At 48.8% G+C, this 13424-nt stretch overlaps 1 protein-coding gene across 1 annotated transcript in view; it reads left to right on the plus strand.

The window, feature by feature from the left end:
* Positions 1 to 13424, plus strand: part of CELSR1 (cadherin EGF LAG seven-pass G-type receptor 1) — a 155116-nt gene that overhangs the window by 91691 nt on the left and 50001 nt on the right.

The following is a 13424-nucleotide window of genomic DNA, read 5'->3' on the forward strand; positions in this document are numbered from 1 at the left end:
GGATTTGGGGGAGGATGTGACATTTCTGCAGAGCCTGGAGGCGTGGGGAGGGTGTATGAGTGAAGATGGGGACCTTTCAGAAAGAAGGAGTCATGGGAGGGAAGGCCCCGCGATGGGCAGCCGTGAGGTGTTTTCGGATGAGGCGCAATCCAGATTAAGCCAGAACCTTCGAATGTGAGGAGGCCCTAGTAACAGCACATTGTGGAGAGCCTGAAATGCTAGGCTTGGTGGCTGAATCTCTGCATTGGAATGATGTGGCCAGTCCTGGCACCAGGAAGGTTGATCTGCCATCAGCGTGGAAGGCATGATAGGGAGGCTGCTGGTGGAAGAGGTGGTCATTTGGTGTTTCTTTGGCCATTGTCATCAGGAGCACCAGAAACCTTGGGTCCTAGGAGTGCCACCTGCCCAGGGAGGGTTCTCCTAACTGGGAGAGAGAGTGCCCTCTCACTGTGCCTCCTGCCACTAGTAGGATTTGGGGTCAGAACAAAGAAGCATCCTACTGGAAAAGGACACGAGATTTAGAACCAGGCTTCTCAATCCTGGCGTGGTCTCTGCCTAGCCACATGACCTTGGCCAAGACCCTCAACTCCTCTGGGGCTCAGTTTCATCATCTGTAAAATGGCAGATGGCACCTTCCTGTTCTAAAGTCCTCTGACCTTAAGAAAGGCCTCTATGTGAACCCTGGCATCTGAGTTGGAAGGCACCAGTGCTAGATCTCCCAGCAATATCCATCCATCAACCAGCATTTCCTGAGGCTCAGGGTCTCTGCCAACACCATACAAAGAGAATCGGGAGTCTTTGCCCTCTGTCAGGGGACACACATACACATGGATGAGCTCAACCCTGGCCTCTGAGATTCCTACCAGTACTTCTGCATCTGCAGAAGCAGAGCAAGCTAACCCCACTTCCACAGGGCGGCCAGTCAGGCTTTTGTTGATTTTCCTCTGCTGACTTATGGGATGTTTAGATACTGGGAGCTCTTAAGCCCTTGCCCAAGGAGGGCTGGGCTAATGTAAACCACCTTGAAATCTTCGCCTCCAGCTGGTCCTCCTCCACCCAAGGCACACATCCCCCTACAAAGGGCCTCCGAGGTGGGGCCCCGTTGCAGGGGCCACCCAGAGGCAGGTAGACGGCTGTCCCCAAAGAGCACTGAAGATCGGATTTGGACCATGTGGTCTCCGTTTTTCAAGTGTATCACTTTGGGTTAACCTCCTGGCCTGTCTTGGTGTTGGGGTTGTTAGCAGAGGATTATGGGAGGGATTCAGGGTTGGGTAGCTCAGAAAAAGAGGCTTATAGGGTTGCTATGGGCAAGGCCTTGAAGGTGGTCATGGGGAAAAGGGATCAGGTGTGAAGGGCTTGATCAGGAGCAGTGGAGACCCAGGGCGAGGAGGAGTTACGGAGAGGCAGGTTTCAGCTCAGCCCCGTCAGAGGACAATGGGTCCTTGGAAGATGAGACGTTCCCTGTCGCTGCAGAACCCCTTGTTGGGGGTCCTGGTCAAGTACAGGAGGACAAGATGGTCTCAGGGGTTCTGTAAATCTGGGAATATTGTGTCCAGTTCTTGGCACATCTCTTAGTGGGGACCTGGCTCAAGTGGAGCAAATGCCAAAGAGGAAGATGAGGTTGGAGGTCACAGGGGCAAACATGGGACTGAGGAAGGGAGAGGAGTCCATTGATCAGAGCGAGGCAGTAGTGGGAGGGGCTGAATCCAGAGGCAAGGGCTTCATCACTGGGGGCCTTCCCTGTTTGCTGGATAACCACGATGAGAGAGGCGCCATCTTGGAATGGGAAGAAAGCTGCTTTTGGAATCAGAAGACATAGGTTTGAATCCCAATAGTGGCTCACGAGGTGTGAGCCACAGTTCTCCAATCTGCAAAATGGACACGAGTATTTGTACTCCCAGTCCTGCAAAGTGGTTATGGGAAAGTACTTTGTGCACTGTAGAGCTTAGTTTCAGTGCAAGCCAATGGGTTTCTGTAAAGATTCAGGAAGGCGACATGCCCTGGGAGATGCCCTCTGGCTCTGAGGGGTCTGTAAGTGTCTGTGTGAGTGGCCCCGGGCCAGACCTCCTGTGGCCAGCTCCCACTTTCAGTCTAGGCTGCCGCCCACTCAGTACTGTCATCTCCCTAAGCCCATGGTAGAATGTCCCCACTGGAGCTGGCAACGTGATGAGAGAGAGGAACAGAACCATTAGTCTAGACCTGGGAGGATTCTCCGAGACCGAGTCCAACCAGTCAGAGGGGGAAACTGAGGCCCACAGGGGGAAGTGACCAGGGTGTTTGTGCCAGAATCTAGGTCCTCTGGCTTCTGGCCCTTCCTGACTCCTCCTACAGCCAGCTCAGAAGGGGAACAGCCCAGATGAGAAGCAGAGGCATGTGGGCTGGGGGATTATTGCAGCCCACAGCCTCCCCTGATGGGCTGGGTCTTTTCATCGCCATTTCTAGGAAGCCCTGAAAGGATGGATTAGGTCTCTCAGGAGGCCCAGGTGGTATGCCTGAGGCCATTGCAGAGGAGACAGCCGCTGTCAGGTTCAAGTCTCTTTTGAATTCCCCTCTGACAAAAGAAGAGAGTCGGATGAGGCTTACGTGGGGCTGAAGCTTGTTCAGGGATGACGAGAAATGTAATTTCTGTGCCTTCCCTCTCAGTGGGCGGGCGAGAGCAGCAGGGAAAGGTCCCCCAAGCTTCCGGGCATAGGATGATCTTGGGGCACTCAGTCCCTCTTCAGGGAAGGGGGACACGCAGCCCAAGAACACCAGGGAAAAGTGGGGTGCAGCACAAAATCCCGTGCGCACACTGGCCTTTTCTGTTGTCGGGGACCTGTCCTTCCCTGCAGACAGAGTCCTCATCTCATGGGGCCTCCAGGCAGCGCCTCAAGGCACCCTTGTGTCCTAGGACCCCAGATCCAGACTTAGAAGGGACCTCAGGCTGTCTAGAGCCAGACTGCACAGGGCTTGAAGTGCCAAACTGAGGACTTTGTATTTTATCCTAAGGGCAATAGGGAGCCATGGACAATTCTTGAACATGTGAGTGATGTGCTCATATCTACGTTTGGGACAATTATCTTGGCAGCCATGTGGAAGCTGGATGGAAAGAGGAGAGATGAAAGCCAAGTAGGGAAGGGTCATTACTAGCAGCTGCCCTCAAAGTGGAGGGGGCTCCTGGAGAGGTAGTGAGCTTCCTGTCACTGATGGTCACTTGTTGGGAGTTTTGTAGAGGAGAGCCTTGTTCAAGTCTGGGTTGGACCAAACAGACCCCAAGGTTTCCCTACTGTCTTTGTGATTTTTCAGATTTACTCATGCATCCGTTGGGGTGGGGGCATTGAGGTTGCTGGACAGGAAGAGCACCCAGATCTATGGGAGACCCTCCTCGCCATTTATCATTGGCTCCTATACCACTGTCCCATTTTAGCCACTGAGTGGTCAGGTCTCATTGGCTTCAGGAAGTCTCCAGGCCTCTTGGGGCCCTTCCCCCAGGCTTTGTGACTGGTGAAGCTTCGCCCCAGTACACATTCTCATCCCTCCTGCTCCGGAGGAGAAGCCTTCACCATGGGTCCTGCCAAGCACCCAGGTATGGCAGCATCCCCAGGGCCAGCTGGCCCCAGTGTCATGGGCTGCTGTTCCTGGGACGCAGGCACAGGACCCGAGTTAGGATCTCATCTCCTCCTCTTCTTGGCCTCTGGGGCCCCTTCCACCATCGATCCTGTGGGGTCTTCTCTTCCCTTTCAGAGAGATCAAACTTCTAGGACCAACATAGTCTTTTCAGATCTATGTCATTCTTTGTTCCCTGGGTTGCTATGGCCAAAGTACTCGTCACCAACGGCCAGCCCGGTGGTGGGGAGGCAGGGCCAGATCTCAGAGAGCAGACTCCACCTGTCTGGGGACAATCTGACAATGCTTAGAGCTTGGGCCCCAGTAGGGGAGCCTGTGAGAATCCAGGGGCCCGTGGCCCACGACTTTAATTCAACTTGAGCAATGCTTAGGAAGCCCATTCTTGGTTCAAAGCCCTGAGGCTGCCAGGGGGCGTCCCTGGTTCATTGAGTGCTTGTCTGCCTGCCTGTGGTGGGTGCCAATGTCCTTTCCCTTGGACCTCAGTTTCCTCTTCTGTAAGGTAGGTCCAATGACTTCACCACCTCCCCAGGGCTGTTGGGAGGAAAATGTTTTGGAAACCTTAAAAGACAAGAGAAATTGGAGCTCTTAATTAGAGAAATGTGTGAGGGGGTCTGAGAGCATGTGCTGGTGCTGTTCAATCTGAGCCTTGGTTAGGCCGGCATCGCTGCCTCTGCCATACCGCCCCAGCCCAGCCAAGACGACCACCCCCACCTTCTCTATGTATTTCATTCTTATTTTATTTCTGCTTCAAGTGTGGCGGTCCATCTTTGTGTAAATCTCCGGCAGGTTTTGGGCGTCGCACCCCCAAATGTTGGACAAATGGAATCCATTTCTCCTGCGTCCTCCTAGGCCTTTCTAGAGGTCACCCCTTGTGTGTCTAGAACGATCATTGTGGTTTTGTCTGACATCCTTTACCCAGCTGGGGCAGTGTGGTGCAGAGGGCAGAGCTGACCGTGGAGTCACCAAAACTGGTCTCCGGTCCTGCCTTCCTGGCTAACCCCGGGCAAGTTGTCCAACTGCTCAGAGTCATGAGCAGGTGCCAGCCTCTCCATGTGTGAGGTCACAGGTCAGGCTAAAAAACTCATTCTGTTGTTGCCTCACTGAGGCTGTGTGTCCAATGAGTCAGGGGCTCTACATCGAGACTGGGGCCTTTGTTTTCTTTAAACTGTTTTGATGGCAACATTTCTACAGGATTTCTCCTTTGTCATCCTATGGATTTTATTTTATGCCTTTAAGAAATTGTTCTAGGAAGAGCTTCACAAAAAATGAGGCGAGAAGGGCCCAGCACTCTCTGCCCATTTCACAGATGCAGAAGCTGAGCCCAGAGAGGCCAAGGAGGGAAGGACCGCTCGGCCTCAGGCTGGTAGGGAGTTGCAGGGCCAGGATCCATTATCTTGGGTGTTGGCTGGAGTCTTTTGGGTTTTCACAAATACTCTGTCCTGCTGCTCTTTTGACCCCCTTCCTGCCGGGCCAGAGACTCCCTGTTTCTTTTCTCACTGTCTGGTTAGCATAAGCCTGTGAAAATCATGTGCTGAGAAGCCAGAGGGGGTGGCCCAGGAGCCGTGGGGTCTGGGGGTGGGGGTGGGGCAAGTTGGCAAGTATTTCAGTATTCCAGGGAGGGTGGGTTTTTCCTTTTGTCTGGAGGAGGTTGGGGAGACTGAGCCTTTCTAAAATATCCCCACCCTGCACTCTCAAAGAGGAGGGAGAGCGGGAGGTGAAGAGAAAGGAGGTCCCCCAGAAGCACTTGAGGAATGAGACTCATATGAAATAATTGATGTAAAGAGCTTGGCCAGCCTCAAGGTGCCACAGAAATGTAAGATTATTCTCACCTTGAGACTACTGTGCATTGGAGAGGGAGGGGCCTTGATGACCCCCAGAATTCAGCCCCTCCCTTCATTTGCTGAGGAAGAGAAGGGATTCCCCTGAGGCCACACCTCTCCTAACCAATCTTCAAGCATTGGACTTCGAGCCTAGCACTGTGCTGACTACAGACTGAAGAGAGCTAGAGGAGATCATCTTGGAAGTTCTGAGAGAGAAATCCCCCCCAGGGCCGTCTTGCTTCTTTCCCCACGTTAGCTTAAAGCCCCCTCTGCCAACATCCTCTTCTGATGCCTCTCATGGGACCTGCATGCTTCACTCACCAGGGAGGGCCGAGTGTGGGCCCAATGATGGACTGAAGGCAAAGGCGTATGCCCCCAGAGGATGGGCCACCAAGGGATGGATTGGGGTTTGGACCACATTCACTTGGGAAGTCCTTTATTGGCTGAGGTCTGGAGGCGCTGGCTTTGTGACAGAGAGAGGAAATCCGCACTCTGACAATGACCTGTATCCTCTTTTTAATTGGGATCTGGACCTGTAACTTCATAGGCATAGGAAACTCCCTCCTCCAGGGCAGATCGGCACATCCACTGCAACTTCATCTCAGTTTCTAAGACCCGAGGTGTCAGAGGCAAGCTTCAAACCCAGATCTTCCTTACTCCAGGCATTCTAGCCACTGTGACTGACTTAGATTCAATTCTACCAGTCACTAAGTTGAGAGAACCTTGGGGGGAGGGGGAGGCAATGTGAAAACTCAGGGTGGTTCCACCCTTCCCCCTCCCCCTATCTTGAGTATTGCTTTGGTGGAGGACAATTGTCAGTCATCGAGTGGGAATTGAATCATGTTCACAGAGAACAGACTGAAATCCATCCCTCCTTCCAGCCTGGAAACTCTCGGCTTCAAAATGCCCAGAAAGACGACCCATTGAAGAGAATAGGCCCATTGAGCACAGGGCACGTCTGGGAATCACCAAGACTTAGCGCCAATGTGCTGCTTTCTTCAAGTGATCCCCAGTCCTCTGGTCCACCCTCACAGTGCCCGGCTGGGGCCGTCCATTAGCAGCCCGGCTGCCCAGCGTCCTTAAAGAATAAACCCTAGAATCAAAAAAAGTCAACTCTGTGAGCCCAGGCAAGTGACTCCCCCTCTAGCCTGTTTCCTTGTCTGCATAATGGAGAAATAATACTTGCTGTATTGTCCTGTCTCAACTTCTCGAAAGCCTCAGGAGGAAAGCCTTTTGGAGACCCCAAAGCAGGCTAAAAATAGAACCTCTGCTATCATTGGGCTTTCTGAGCCTCAGTTTCCTCTTCTGTAAAAATAAGACTGATATTTCCATCCTTCCCTCCTGGGTTGTTACAAGGAAAAAGGTTTGTCAGCCTCAAACCACAAAAGAAATAGAAGCCATTGTGATAATTATTGACTTTTCTGAGCCTCAGTTTTCTCTTTGTAAAACAAGGCCGATAACAGTTGTGGCCCCTCCCTGGAAAGGTGGGTGCAAAGAATGTGCTTTGTCAGCCTTTACACACAGAAGTTGTTTTAATCATCATTATTCTCTCTTAACCTCAGTTTCTCCCCCTGTAAAATGGGACCAAGCACGCTTGAAGGGAGAGGATTCTGTAACCCTTGAAGCACCGTATAAATGCAGGTTATAATTAACATGGGTACATAAAACTTCCCATGAATGCTGCTTTTGAAATGTGTCTGCTCGGGAGACAGAGGGCTAATTAGCCAACGACGTCAGAGTACCTAGACACAGAAGGAGCCACGTCGGCAGTCAGAGCAGACAATAATCCTGTGTCTATCCCTCCAACCCCTATTTTACAGATGGGGAAACAGAGGCACACAGATGACATGAGGCCCAAGGTCCCTCAGCACCTATGTAGTTAAGCCAGAACTTTGAAGCAAGTCTCTGTCCCCATTCCAGTCCTTTTGCCCCTCGGACACAGCACTTCACTTGGTATTTCTTTTAAGTTGTTTGAGGAAGGAATTGTGGCCCCTTAGGGCCTGAGACTACTGAGTCCATTATACAGATGAGGTTACTAAAGCCCAGGAGAGGAAGGGCCTGGCTACCCTTGATTCTGAGCCTGGCACCCGCCCCAAGGTTCTGAACAGTCACTGGGGAGAGGGATGCAGGCTGGCTCAGCATCAGGACCAGCTGACTGAAAGAACCTGGCACTGTTTCAGCAGCATCCCAGGGCCCACAGCGCATCCATCGTGGGAGGAAAAGGCTTTTTAAAAATCCTGAAACCATAGACAAGCTGGCCGAGCACGTGAAATCATTAAGATATAAGGGCCTGATTTCCAGCGGGCCTGCGATGTTATCCTGCCTCCCCTGCCCTGGCGGGCACAGCGGCCTTTGTGCCAAGCAGAGCAGGTGAGGGTCACATTTCAGGTGGGAACCCAGCTACGATTCAGGCTGGACTCCCAGGGCGGAGGATCATTTCATACCTTGAGGCCCCCGGGCTTCTCTCTGCAGGGCTTGCTCTGGGCCAGCCCCATCCTTCCTCCCAGATTCTGCTCCTCTGTCATGTCAGAGGCTGCCAGCCCCTCACTGCGGGATAAATGTTTCATGATATCTACTCATAAATGAGGCAGCTTGGTATGGTGGAAAGAGTCTGGGAACCTGGGTTCGAATCCCAACTCCACCAATCAACAGCTAAGTGACCTTGGACAAATCCTTTCCCTTCCCTCTCAATAGAGGAGGTTGGCCGGGGTGGCCTCTGGGGGCCCTTCCATCTCTAAAGCAGTGACTTTGCCATTGTCCTCCTAGGGAACAGTGCTGTGGTCCTTTCTTCAGCCAGGCCCTCCAGGCCTCGTGGCCAGTCTGCCAAGGGCCGGCGCTGTAATTGGTGACAAAGACCACATGAGCTGGTCCCTGCCCTTGGCTGGAGGGTGGTCGGGGGCTGCCTGGTCATTCCCTCGTTCTGGCTCTGCATTCGAAGCCCTTATTGGGCTCTTTAAAGGGTCAGAGACACCCGCAGGTACCACAAAGGGCTTGTGTTTCATCCCCTTTCCAGTTAATTACACCCCCGTGTCTGACCCACAGATGGCATCTGTCAGTCTGTCCGTCCCTCTGCCTGCAGCAATAGGAAAATAGTCTTGCCTGCCTCCTCAGTGAAGTGGAAAGAGACCTTATCTCATTTCCTTTCTGCAGCCCAGGCCTGGCTGCTGACCATCACCTGGGATGGAAATGTGATGGTACCATGGCAACTCTGAAGGCCAGCCCCACCCAGGCCTCCCTGGGGGTGGGGGTGGGGTGGGGGGGTAGGCCAGGTGAGGCGGGGTTACATCCCCCTCCCCTGAGCTTTCCTGCCTCCCTGCCTTCAGCTCCGCCCCAAGGCTCTTCCACCTCCCTGTTGTCTCTCCCCAGACCCAACCATTCCACCACCCTATCCACTTTGTCACATGCCACATCCCACTTACCCTCCCTTGGCATCTCTCTGAGCCTCAGTTTCCTCATCTGTAAAATCGAGGGATTATGCAAAATGGACTCCAAGGCCCCTTGTAGCTCTCAGTTCTGGGGAGCCAGGCACATTTAGCAGAGCTCTTCTGTGAGCATTCCCCGCTGCACTGGAGGAAAGAGCGGACAGCTAGAAACCATCCGCTCACTATCTGTGTGTCCTTGGGCAAGTCACCTCCCCATGAAAGGCTTGGACTATATGGCCTCTGAGCTCTCTTCCAACCCTACATTTGTGATCCTTTAACCCAGATGGATTCATTAAAGATAACCACCAGCCATCCTCCCATGCCTCAGTTTCCCCATCTGTTAAATGAAGATGCTGAAGCAGGTTCTCTCCAAGGTCCCTTCCAGATCTGGGGCCCAAGGCAGCAGGTAAATACAGCCACAGCCTAACTCCTGGCCAAGACCCTTAAGATAGAACCAATACTTAGTAAGCGCTTGCTCTGTGCAGGGGGAGCCCTGGGCTTCCCCCTCCAGCCTGGTCGCGCATTCTCCCATATGGCCACAAGGGTACGAAGCGCCTGACTTTCAAACCTCCCAGATTTGGAAGGAGTGAAGCTGGCCTCACCTGGGTGCTGCTGCCCAGAGAGAGCACAGGCCTGCCACCAGGCGAGGGCCCAGCCCAAAGGACATGGGGGTGTGGGCCGGTGGGCAGCTCCTGGGGGGTGCGAGGGAAGCTCTCTGATGTGATGCCAGCCCTCTGAGGGCTTTGTTTGGGGTCATAGGGAAGAGATGGAAAGGGCATGGCCTCCTGCTGGGCAGGCCTTGCAGATGTTGGTGCGCCCCCCCCCCATTACCTTGTGGCTATTTAAAATTCCGAGTTCAAATTCTATCCCCCCTCCCCTCTCCCATCCTGGAAACAGTAAGCATCAGATACAGGTTATCCATGTGCAATCATGTGAGACGTTTCCATATTAGTCATTTGTGTGAGAAGACTCTATAAGAAAAAAAAATGAAAGAAAGGAAAGGAAAACAGCCTGACTCAGTCTGTATTCAGCCAATATCAGCCCTCTCTCTGGAGGTGGATAGTCAGCTTTGGCATGAGTCCTTTGGGATTGTCTTGGATTGTTGTATTGCTGCAAAGAGCTCAGTCATTCACAGGCGATCATTGCTACAATGTTGCTGTTACTGGGTACAATGTTCTCCTGGGTCTGTTCGCTTCACTATGCATCACTTCATGTAAGTCTTTCCAGGTTTTTCTGAAATTATTCTGCTCATCGTTTCTCATAGCACAGTAATATTCCATTACGGGGGCAGCTGGGTGGTACAGTGGATAGAGCTCAGGCCTTAGAGTCAGGAGGACCTGAGTTCAAATCTGGCCTCAGACATTTGGCATTTACTCTCTGCACCAACCCTGGGCAAGTCACTTAACCCTAATCACCTCACCAAAAAGCAAAAAAAAAAAATCCGTTATAATCATATACCACAACTTGTTGAGCCATTCCCCACTTAATGAACATCCTCTCAATTTCCAATTCTTAGCCACCATAAAAGGATTGCTATAAATATTTTTGTACAAATAGTTCCTTTTCCCTTTTTTGGATGTCTCTGAGATATAGACCTAGCAATGGTATTGCTGGGTCAAAGGGTGTGCACAGTTTTATAGCCCTTTGGGCATAATCCCAAATTGCTCTCCAGAATGGTTGGATCAGTTCACAACTCCACCAACAGAGCATTGGTGTCCCAGTCTTCCCAATCTCTTACAACGTCTAACATTTTTCTTTTTTTTTAAACCATATTAGCCAATCTGATAGATGTAAGGTGGTACCTCAGAGTTGTTTTAATTTGCATTTCTCTGATCAATAGTGATTTAGAGCATTTTTTCATGATTGTAGATAGCTTTGATTTCTTCATTTGAAAACTTCCTGTTCATATCATTTGATCATTTATCCATTGGGGAATGACTTGTGTTTTTATAAATTTGACTCAGTTCTCTATATATTTGAGAAATGAGGCCTTCATCAGAGATACTTGTTGCAATTCCCCCTTCCCCCAGTTTTCTTCTTTCTTTATAGTTTTGTTTGGGCAAAACTTTTTAAAATTTATATAATCAAAATTATCTGTTTTATATTTTGTAATGTTCTTTATATCTTCTTTGATCCTAAATGCTTTCCTTATCCATTAATCTGACAGATAAACTACTCCATGCTCTCTTAATTTGTTTATGGTATCACCTTTTATGTGTACATCATGTACCCATTTTGACCTTATCTTGGTATACTGTGTGAGATGTTGGTCTATACCTAGTTTCTGCCATACTGTTTTTCCCAGAAGTTTTTGTCAAAGAATAAGGTTTTTGTTCCAAAAGCTTGGCTCTTTGGGTTTACCATATACTAGATTACTATGGTCATTTACTGTAATGTACTTTGTATATAATCTAAATTTTATTTACCTCCTTAACTTCTTGTTTGTTTTTTGATTAGATTTATCTAGTTCTGAGAGGTATAGTTTTATTATCTATTTCCTCCTGTAACTCATTCAGCTTCTTCTTCAAAAATTTAGATGCTGTACCATTTAGTGCATATAAGTTTAGTATTGATCTGATTTCATTATCTCTCTTACCTTTCAGCAAGATATAGTTTCCTTCCTTACCTCTTGTGATTAGATTTGTTTTGGCGAGATCACGATTGCTACCCCTGCTTTCTTTGCTTCAGCTGAAGCATAATAAATTCTGCTCCAGTCCCTTACCTTTACCCTGTGTGTATCTCTCTGCTTCACATGTGTTTCTTGTAAACAACATGTTGTAGGAGTCTGGTTTTTAATCCATTTTGCTCTCTGCTTCTGTTTTGTGGACGAGTTCTTCCCATCCCATTTATACTTATGGTAACTCTGTATTTCCCTCTATGCTGTGTTCTGCTTGTTCACCCCCTACCCTTTCCTTTCTCACAGGTGTTTTACTTCTGATTACTACCTTCCCCAATCTCCCTTTTATCATCCCCACCATTATCCCCTTCCTTTTTTACTTCCTTATAGGATAAGATAGATTTCTGTATTCAACTGAGGATGTATGTTATTCCTTCTTTGAGCCAATTTTGAGGAGAGTAAGGTTTAATCTTTGCCCACCACCTACCCTGTCTTTCATACCTCTTTTATGTGGGATAATTTATCCCCACTCAATCTCCCCCCTTCTTCTTCCAGTGCAGTTTTATTTCTCACCCCTTTATTTTGTTTTTTTTTTTGGGGGGTAATCATCCCATCAAAGTCACCTTACATCCACACCCTCTGTGTATATATACTTCTTCTAATTGCTCTTATGTAAAGTTGTTAAGAGTTACAAATATTAACTTGGCATATAGAAATAGAAGCAGTTTAACTTTATTGAATTTCTTCTGCTTTCTCTTTCTTGTTTCTTTTTTACCTTTTTATGTTTCCTTTGAGTATTTGGAGGTAAAATTTTTTATTCAGCTCTGCTCTTTTCCTTAGGAATGCTTGAAAGTCTTCTATGTCGTTAAATATCCATTCCCCCCCAGAAGATTATATTTGATTTTCCCGGGTAGGTAATTCTTGGTTGGAACCCTCACTCCTTTGCCTCCTAGTATATCATGTTCCAGGGAATCTGGTTCTTTAATGTGAAAGCTGCCAAATCTTGTGTAATCCTGACTGTAGCTCCACGATATTCAAATTTTTTCTTTTTGGCTGCTTGTGCTCTTTTCTCCTTGATCTGTGAGTTCTGGAATTTGACTAGGAAGTTCCTGGGAGTTTTCATTTTGAGCTTTCTTTCAGACAGTGATGGGTGGATTCTTTCAGTTTTTATTTTGCCCTCTGGTTTTAATATAACAGGGCAGTTTTCTTTGATAATTTCTTGAAAGATGTCCAGGCTTTTTTTTTTCATAATCTTGGCTTTCAGGTAGTCCAATAATTCTTTTGTTATCTCTCCTGGATCTATTTTCTAGGTCAGTTGTTTTTCCAATGAGAAATTTCACATTTTCTTCTCTTTTTTTTTAACTTATTTTATTTTATTGTATCTTGATGTCTCATAGAGTCATTAGCTTCCATTGGTCAATTCTAATTTTTAAGGAATTATTTTCTTCAGTGAACTTCTGTACTTCCTTTCCATTTGGCCAATTATATGTTTTTGGGAGTTATTTTCCTCGGTAAATTTTTGTATATCTTATCCCATGCCATTGACTTTTTTTTCCATTATTCTCTTGCATTACCCTCATTTTTTCCCTCAGTTTTTCTTCTGCTTCTCTGATTTGCTTTTTAAAATCCTTTTTAAGGTCTTCCAGGAATTCTTTTTGGGCCTGAGACCAAATTATTTTTCTTTGAGGGCTTTACATATAGCCATTTGACACTATTGCTCTCTTCTAGGTTTGTGCCTTGATCTTCCCTGTCACCATAGCAACTTTCTATATCAGGCTCTTTTTTGTTGTTTTTTTTCCCCCCCCCCCTGCATTTTTTGCTTTCCACTTAGTGTCTTTATGTGAGAGTTGGGCTCTGGCCTTGTCCTGCCCCAGGCTTTTAGTCCTGGGTCTCTGGGTCTTCCTGCTGGCTTTCACTGGGTGAGAGGGCTTAGCTGCTTGCTTTTTCCAGAGGGGAGGA

Source organism: Phascolarctos cinereus, unplaced genomic scaffold (genome assembly GCF_003287225.1).
Source record: "Phascolarctos cinereus isolate Bilbo 61053 unplaced genomic scaffold, phaCin_HiC Scaffold_1;HRSCAF=81, whole genome shotgun sequence".
NCBI classification, from domain to species: Eukaryota; Metazoa; Chordata; class Mammalia; order Diprotodontia; family Phascolarctidae; genus Phascolarctos; species Phascolarctos cinereus.